The sequence below is a fragment of the Lycorma delicatula genome, chromosome 7 (genome assembly GCF_047948215.1).
Source record: "Lycorma delicatula isolate Av1 chromosome 7, ASM4794821v1, whole genome shotgun sequence".
Lineage (NCBI taxonomy): Eukaryota > Metazoa > Arthropoda > Insecta > Hemiptera > Fulgoridae > Lycorma > Lycorma delicatula.
Genome location: NC_134461.1, coordinates 5025601 through 5034846, shown reverse-complemented (window position 1 = coordinate 5034846; position 9246 = coordinate 5025601). Strand labels below are relative to the sequence as shown.

The window sequence follows — 9246 nt, the reverse complement described above, 5'->3', positions numbered from 1 at the left end:
TTGTTGGTCCTCTAGTCTTCCAGCCGGCTTCCAGATGCCAGTACAACTAACTACTAACATCAAAACCGTTCCCAATAAATCTCTTTTAAGGTCTGAGCTTGGCTTTCTTGGATTAATTTTACTATTTCTTATTGGAAGTTTATCAGTTCTTAGAGAAGTTTTCTATTTGTGCCTACATTTTCCTCTCCTTTTTAGATGATTTGTGCCCACATTCTTTGAACGTTAACAAAATTCTTGAAACACTTAAATTTGCCTATACCGACTGCAGAAGTGATATCTCTCACTGTCATCTTTAAGAGCAATAATTTTTGCACGCTTCCTTGGAGTAATATCCATTTTTAAAAACATGAAAGTAACACGTGTTACTGAGAGCGCAAACACTAACCCTCACCTGCCACTCTCAAAGGCTCACAACTGAAGCTTAAAATGGATTTCTTTCATTTTAAAATCAGTCAAAACTGCTTTTGTATTGTCAAGGTTGAACAGTCAACAACATCTCAAGACAGATAAAACCGATTTAAGGTGGTTTCAGACAAAACTGACAATCGCATAACAATTTACAGAAAAAAATAGGTTGTTGCAATTAATTTGCACAGCCTAGTATATTATGATGATGTTAAAAAATTACAAATTTTTTTTATATCAAAGCCGACTAAATTTAATGTATAAAATATTACATAAAGAGGTGTTACAATAATCTTGTAAATAATTTATATATGGTTGAACGTAGCAAAGAATTTGAATTTATTTTTATTTATTTGATTTTACTTACTTATAAAGTGAAATAACTCTTTCTTACAAACACTTAAGTAATTTATAATAAAATTAAAAAAAAAAATGAGGAAATAATATTAACATATCATGTATCTTGTTTCTATGAGGTGATTTGCAAAAGTTGATTCTATTAAATGTAATGCTTATTCGTGTACTTTGTACCTTTATAGGTTAACATATATCTACTCAGCCCAATATATGGTTTACTACAGTCGCTTCAGCTAATTTGACGAGCTGCAAGAACAAATATTTGCTACAGATAAGACAGTTTTTTGGCTTACTTTTGTGCCGATAAGATGGTGGCAAGAGCACACACTGCTCATGTATCTATCAGTGCAGTGCAACAACTGCTTGAGAATCATGTAATCTTGAGAAATTCATAACCAGTATGATCTCAAAATTTAAGGGTGCGACTAATTTTTGTGGGCTTTTTTTAAAAGCAGGTTCTACATCACAAAACATCAAATTATTGTGCACTTAAAAGAAATATTAATGAAGAGATTGCAAATATTGAGTTAATATATTTCTGAAAGTAGTGAGACACTTCATCAAGAGGCTTGAAGAATTCATACTTGCAAACGGTAGAAATTTGAAAGATAATTTTAAGTTGTAACGGTTATAACAATAGTTAGTAGTTTGTAAATGGCATCTTTTGTCATTAAACAGGATATAAATAAAAACTTTAAAAAAAAACAAGATATTAGATTTTCATTTTTTCTCTTTTAATTTTCTTATTTTGGTGGCCCATCTGAATAGAAAAAGATCTCATTTTTTAACTCCTAAAGTTATAAGCTATCATGCATAAATTACTAACTATTTTTTTCATAAAAATAAAAATACAAAAAAGAAGGTTAAAATGATTTTTCAAGGAATTTGGTAAAAGGGGTCTAGATATGAAAAAAACAGTATAGCGATGAAAGTAGATATAGTTTAACAATGTTTACTTTTTTCTTCAATTTAAATTATAAAATGAACACATAATTATTCATTCAAATTTTTAACAAACAATAATAAATTCTATTTAACTGCCAACTAAAATAAGAAGCATTTTCCTATAGAATTTGCAATACTTCATGAGTTTACGTACGATATACATTAATTATAAAAATTATGGAACTTTATTTTATTTTAACCTCATACCCGATAATATATTCTAGAAACTGTTGCATAATATAAGATATACTATTACTATAGAATATATATGTATACACTTGTATATTACATTTATAACAGATTAAATATTGCAGTGTAGACTACATAATTATACAGAAATAAACCTTAGGTTTTTATAAAATGCAGCGATGATGCTATTAATATTACTACGAATTACTTACATTAAAAATAATACTTTACTAGAAAGCAAAACACAATTACCATATAGATAAATAATTTTTAATATGTGTACACAATATTATACTTTTTATAGTTTGCACTAAATGTAATATATAAGTATCGTACGATAAAAAAGTATATTTGTTTATGTACAGATATTTCTCTGAACAAAAGTATTTTAGAAATTGACAAGAAGTAATTGCACAGTTATAAAAGCATTCAGGTCGCAGTAAATAGTGCATGAAGATATGTATTTTAAATGTGTGAATAAATCATGTTTTATATTAATATAAAGAAAAATATAGATCTCTTTAAAAAAAAAACAAAAAAAAAACTGAAGGCAGTAAACGTGAAATACAACAAGTAACATATACTTGTCGTATCGCATATGTAAAAGAAAAAACAATACATTGTCAAAAGTTTTTATGTAATTTTTTCATAATTTTGCATCAATGTTATGTACAGATATCAATATAAAAATGCAATTTATAAAATTATAAAGTATTCTATTTTCTGTTAAAATGAAGACTAGCAAATTTCTTCGATTCTAAAACTAGATTGCAGCTTTAAATTAACATATAAATGCCAAACGGTACTGCACAGTACTAATGTATATGATTGTTTCAGCTTGTAATGTTAGTACGGTAAACATAAAATGCTAGAAGAGTTATCCAAGTTGAGGCATTTTACATTAATGTAACCCTATGCTGTGGACCCTAATGGGATACGGTTAAATAACGATAAGTCTTTAAATGCTTTATATAGTCTATATCGTATCGTACATTCCAGTGATTACAAGTAATGTTAAATAACTTATCATTTTCCGAGGCATCAGCATTTGTCTTGATGGTACCAGCTGATCGATAGCAAACAACTCTTTACATACAGCAGCTGATACTTGTAGAGTTACTTTCATAAAAAAGATAATTCAGAAGGTGAAAATTTGCGTTTACATGGCAAGTGGCTTTAATGTTTATAATAAAAATATGAACCGTGCATTTTTATTTATCTGAGAAAAATGTGAACAAACAAGAACTAGCATCTGAGGAAAAAAATGCGAGACAATTTTTATCGGTACTTACGTATTAATGCCACCGCAGCTACAGCTTTATTTAAAAACAAAGTAGTCAATCGGATTTTGGTGGAAAATGAAATCTCTTTATTAATTTTAATAAATGGTTATTTATATTTATTTATTTTATAAATATAATTTAATCAAAGTTAACCTACGCTCGCTAACCTTGACTAATTAACACCGTAATTTTTTCAGTATCTATTTAATAAACTCAGTAATTATTGCAATTATTTATTATTTAAATAATTAAAACACTCCTGTTAATTAGTCAAGGTTAGCGAGCGTAGGTTAAGTTTGGTTAAATTATATAAATAACCATTTATTAAAATTAATAAAGAAACTGTTTTGAATCTATGTTAAACTCTATATCGGCCCATTTTCCACCGAAATCCGATTGACTACTTTGTTTTTAAATAAAGCTGTAGCTGCGGCGGCGTTAATAAGTAAGTACCTTTATCTGACTTTTGATAATGCAGTACAAAACGATTTTTATTTTGTTCGAAAGTGAGAAATAAAAATATACATAGATGTAATTTTTTCAGCTTTATTTGAAAATAATACAGCAAACTATTCTCTAAACCATGATCTTTAAGGAGACGGTTATTGAATTAATCTAACGTGATCAAATTGGACAGATAAATTTTTTTAGAAGGGATAACGATGCAGTTGTGCAGCAAAAAATTACTGTTACTGAAAACTGATTATATATTATTCTCCAATATTACTGTTTAATATATAGGCTTAGTCATATTTTTTTTGCCACAGTTGTGAAAATTTAGTACTTTTTTTGTTAATTCTACAAAATAAAAGAGTAACAAAATAAATGCTGCAAAAATAGAAAATGGTTCTGTTTATTATTTTTATTTTTAATTTTGACAAGTCTTGAGTAAGTGACACCAGATTAAATAATAGATTAAAATAAAGTAACGGTATTTTATCTTTTAAAATATAGTAATTACCATAAAAAATACAATATTATAAAAACTAATTCAAATAATTATTAGCTCTGTAAATGAAAGAATTTAAATATTTTTTTTCAAACACAAAAGTTGGATACTTTTTATAAATTAGCATCAGGGGTGGGTAAAAAATTAGTTGAGGCAAATGAAGGCACAAGCAGAGAAAAACTCCCGATTTAAATGAAATTATAATTAATTAAACACGCATTTAATGTGCGCAGATTGAAACATAATAAATTATAAATAAATAAATCGATATATTATTATTTGATTCTGAATCGATCTGGTTATAGATTAAATAAATTAAGCGGTAGATAATTATCTAAATTAAATTTACACACTGGGTGCATCCTCAATCAAAATAAAGGGAAAAGGTTTTTGTCATCAGAGTTTTTCTCATTTAACTTAATAGAGGAGAACCTACAAACAGATACAGCCTAATCACAAAGTTTATTATCTTTAACTACTCAAAAAACAAGCGACTGGAAGACATATCTATATATAAAATGTTATTATTTAATCACAGAAAACCTGACCTAATGATTTTGATTTAAATCCAAAGCCTACAAAAGCCCGATCAATAACAGCTTAAGATTGAACGATGAAAAATTATAAAAAGAAAATAATCATGGATGCCAATATTCAAAATCTTCATCTACAAACTTCATAAACTTTCACAGAGTTTAATGGGCATACTATTGATTGAAATGTTTTATTGACCAGCATTTTTTTATATACATATATATATATGTATATAAAAAAGGAGCCTTGCTCCTAAATTTCACAAATAAAAACACCACTTTTTGAAGTCAAATATGTTATAATTAGTATTTTTTATAGCTTTAATTGTCAAACATAGTGATGAATCACCGGTAAGTACTATTAATAATTGCAGTATTAATTATAAATCATTCCGATGGAGTAAAGTTCTGTTGTCAGTCGCATAAGTGTACTACTCATATATACAACATACATCTGTACTTTAGCAGAAATTTCCTTCTGAATAAGTGGCAATTACAATATTAAAAATACAAAAACCATAATCTTAGAATGTGACCGATAATTATTGAAAACTAAACGGTAGAAAATAAACAAATAACTAAATATTTATGTACAATATTTAAGTATGTAGTATTAGTTAAATTTTATTTGAAGTTTATCCATTTCATTGATCGCCATAATGATAACAATGAGTTAAAAACCAGTACAGAAATTTCAGTTATCAGCTAATAAACTTATATTACATTTATTATTATTATAACAACATACAATCATAAATAAGAATAAGCATAAGCATAATAATGATATATCTATACAAATGTAAAACAATACGCATTTTAATTGAAACTGAAGAAATTTTGGATGGGAATTAATAAAACGAAAAAATTATACATATTAACATTAATAAATAGAATGTCTTTTTACTTATAATAAAAGATATAAAAAATAACAAAAGCGCAGTCTTAATAACATTACCAAAACTAAAATATGAACTGATTATTAAAAAACATTCCCCTAACACAAAGTAATACTGACTTATAAAGCATAAAATTTAATAAATTATCTGTGTTGCTGAATCTGCATTTCATCAAATAGTCAATAAACACATGGAATCAATAAGTCATCCAAAATTTGAACTAGTAATATTGTGATTGTATTAAGTCAATAAATCAATGTAACATTTGTCCATTATTTCAAAACATACATAACTACTGGTAGTCTTTCACGTTAGATTAATTTGTAATCGGTTCAGAATGACAAAGCACAGCGGTGGTTTACAGGCAGGAAGTGTATATTCATAAATCTGGGGTTTCATTATATTTCTAATTGCTGAAGATCAATTTAAATAAAGATAAGAGTTAATGAAATTTTTAGATAAGTTCATATTCCCGATTTGTGCTTCCTAGAATACAATTTAATTTTTTATTTATTTATTAATAGTGTATTTGTTGACTTGATCTAATAAATGAAAATATTACAATTTTGGTATTGCTGTTATAAACTTTTTCATTATAATAATAATACTTGAATTTTTTTTTAATAAAAATTGGATAAATATTTTTTTATGGTAGTTCTTGTCAGTGATAATATTAATTTGAGATTTTTTGTAACGCACACACTATAGCAAATATTTGGTTCCACAAATGAATTATTTACAAATCACATCAGTCTGTGACTTATAAACAATTCATTGACTATCTTTATTAAAATAATAATAACCTGTGACCTATTTTGTGTATCTAAACACCAGCTAAAATTATTATTACATTTAAACTATTAATCAATTCGTAAGATAATGACTACAAATGTTGTGTGAAGTCAAACAAAATTTCACTTTTAAGCTTTCTCAAATCCAACGCATTCATTCAACTTTCAAATACTAAATATTTATTATGAGCATCAAGAATTTACATAAACATGACCTCACCACTACCCCTCGTATCTTGTATCTTCTTTCTATTCCTCCTATTAAAATTTCTTGTCATCCTAATGCATCTTGCATTTTAATCTTCTTATATCTCTCACGTATATAAACACCCACCTTTACCTAAAATCATTTTGTTGGTGTATATAGTCCAACAAAATTACTTAAATGAAATTTATAAAATAATTTAAAAATATAAATTACATAATGCTGTATGGTTCTTGCTCTTCCTATTTCTATAAAACTACTGCATATAAATTTGCAATTATATTAACGATTCCACTATTTATTGACTTCATTACTTTTTACATTTTTTTATTTCATGAAACATTTATAGAATTTTGCTTTTATTTAAACTATTTCATTTTCTAAAATGTTTACTTTTTAAAACAATTTGACATCTTTAATCTATTTTACATATTTTAATAATAGAAAAAGAAAAAATGTATCCAAAGGTGGGCTACAAGACTCCTGAATTATGTGCAATATACAAAAGATCTCTCGTAAAATTTTTACAAGTAATGTATGGTATGTGGTGCACGATGCAGACATGTTTTAGAAGCCAAACGAACAGATTCTTCTTTATTAGAATTAGTGACTCCAATTAAACCTCTTGAGTTAAAGTAAAATACAATATTGCACAATTTATATAGGATACATAAAATTTGGATTTGCTGGATAAGAGTATTAATTACTTTTGACTTAGCTCTGAAAGTTCAATTCCATTAAAATTAAGTGCGTTTTATGCCTCTTTTGAGTTGCATTTTTGGAAAAAAATTCGACAGGTAAGAACAATAAAATATATGAACTCAAAATTTCACAAAAAGAAAAGTCTCCAATTCTAAAGGCCTACAATGTTTTACTCTGATGTAAATGTAAAAATAAAAGCAAATATACTTAATTTTCAAGAAAGAGAGTCGTACAACAAAACATACTGAGGTGATTCTACACTACATTAAGTACAGGTTACGCACATTGTAAATTAGACTAATCACTTTTCACGGTCACAAAAATCATTTAATATTTCATGCACATGTCATTTGATGAAAGGAATGTACTCCTTTGGTAATCGATACCAAAGTTCTAAATGTTCGTATTAAAATGTAATCTTTAATATCTAATAATCACTTAATTAAGTTAAAATCACTACAATTCCTTGAAACTATTTAAAAATTATAATTTTATTATGTTATAAAACAATGGTATTACTATAATGTTGGTTAATACCAACCTGACTGTAAAGTTATAATCATATATACAATTAAAAACTTAAAGACAACACTACAATAATAATAATACTATTCATATGCTATACAAGTAATATTTTATAAAAAACCGGTTAAAAAATACATAAATAAATTCTGTCAATGATATGCTATTTGTTTATACTAGATTAGATGCCAAGATTTAAAAAAAAATTTTTTTCACATCAGATTTTTGGGTTTCTTACATGAAACATACGCTACAATAACCATACTTATGCCAATTACTTGCATACCAAGAACAATGTGCCAAATTAAATATAAAAAATATAAATCTTTTGTAGTATCGCTCGATAGGATCGATGTAATTCTCAGTTGCATGCTGTGAAACACCCAGTTTCATTAATTTGTGTTCTACTTTTAATCATTCAACCGGTACTGAATTTACTATTTTAATCAGATGCAGTCTGAAAGTGAGTAATTATAAACGGTGATATGACAGACAATAAAATAATATTACAAACAGATATTCAAACAGTTCTCTTAAAAACAATTTACTCTTGAAATAATGACAGAAAATTAATTAACAGAAGTTATTTAAAACAGCTGCTGTGCATTGAAAAAAACACGAATAATTAATCTGTATGTGTTGTAATGTAAAAACCAAATCTGAAACATAAGAAAAAAATGATAAAAATAACACTGACAATTTTTTTATTTATCTGAAATCAGTCCTACAGTCATTAAATGCCAACAGCATCAATAGGAGATACACAATCTGATTCCAAGAATATTACTCAAGCCATTCTAGATGTTATTGAACTGTTGTTTTAAATTTTGCCCAGGATTAACAAAAATTAATAATGAACCAAATTCATGTTTGCAGTAATTAAATCTACCAAACCAAATAAACGTTTCTCTAAAACTGTTTATAATAGTACATTCTTAGTATTTATACAACACTGAAGAAATATATATATATATATATAAAACATTAAATTAAGATTCTATCATGGTAGTATAAGTTCTTTAGGGCCTAGAAATATTACTTTTAATGTAAAGACGCAATAGAAGATTTAGCAAAGAAAGACAGTAGAATTGTAAGGAAAATATTAGATCCAATCATTAAATATAGGTATATTGGGATAAATCAAACAAATTCTGAAATGTACAACTTTTGTCCAAAACAAAGAAATGAGATTAGGAACAGAAGAGCTACTTTTTATGGCCATCTTCAGAGAACAGATGAAGAAAAAAGTTTAAAAGAAAATACATAATGTTTATGAAAAGAGTAAAACTGAATGAGATAAAGGTTGGGACAAATTAGAAAAGATCTAGAAGTAGTTAATACACAAGACTTAATATTTGACAGAAACAACTTCAGAAATAAATTAAAGAATTTAAATGTTTCCCGGAAGAAAAAACCAAATTTTATCTAAAGGAAATAAATGGTTAGAAACAAGGAAAAAGGCCTTTGCC

General features: G+C 26.5%; 1 protein-coding gene across 3 annotated transcripts in view; it reads right to left on the bottom strand.

Annotated features, from left to right (window-relative positions):
• Positions 1-1708: 1708 nt before the first annotated feature.
• Pdzd8 (PDZ domain containing 8) overlaps positions 1709-9246 on the bottom strand; it is a 158100-nt gene continuing 150562 nt past the window's right edge. For all 3 annotated transcript variants that reach the window (XM_075370139.1, XM_075370140.1, XM_075370141.1), the window contains one exon: positions 1709-8436. The gene's annotated coding sequence lies outside the window, so the exon portion shown is untranslated. The remainder of the gene's footprint in view (positions 8437-9246) is intronic.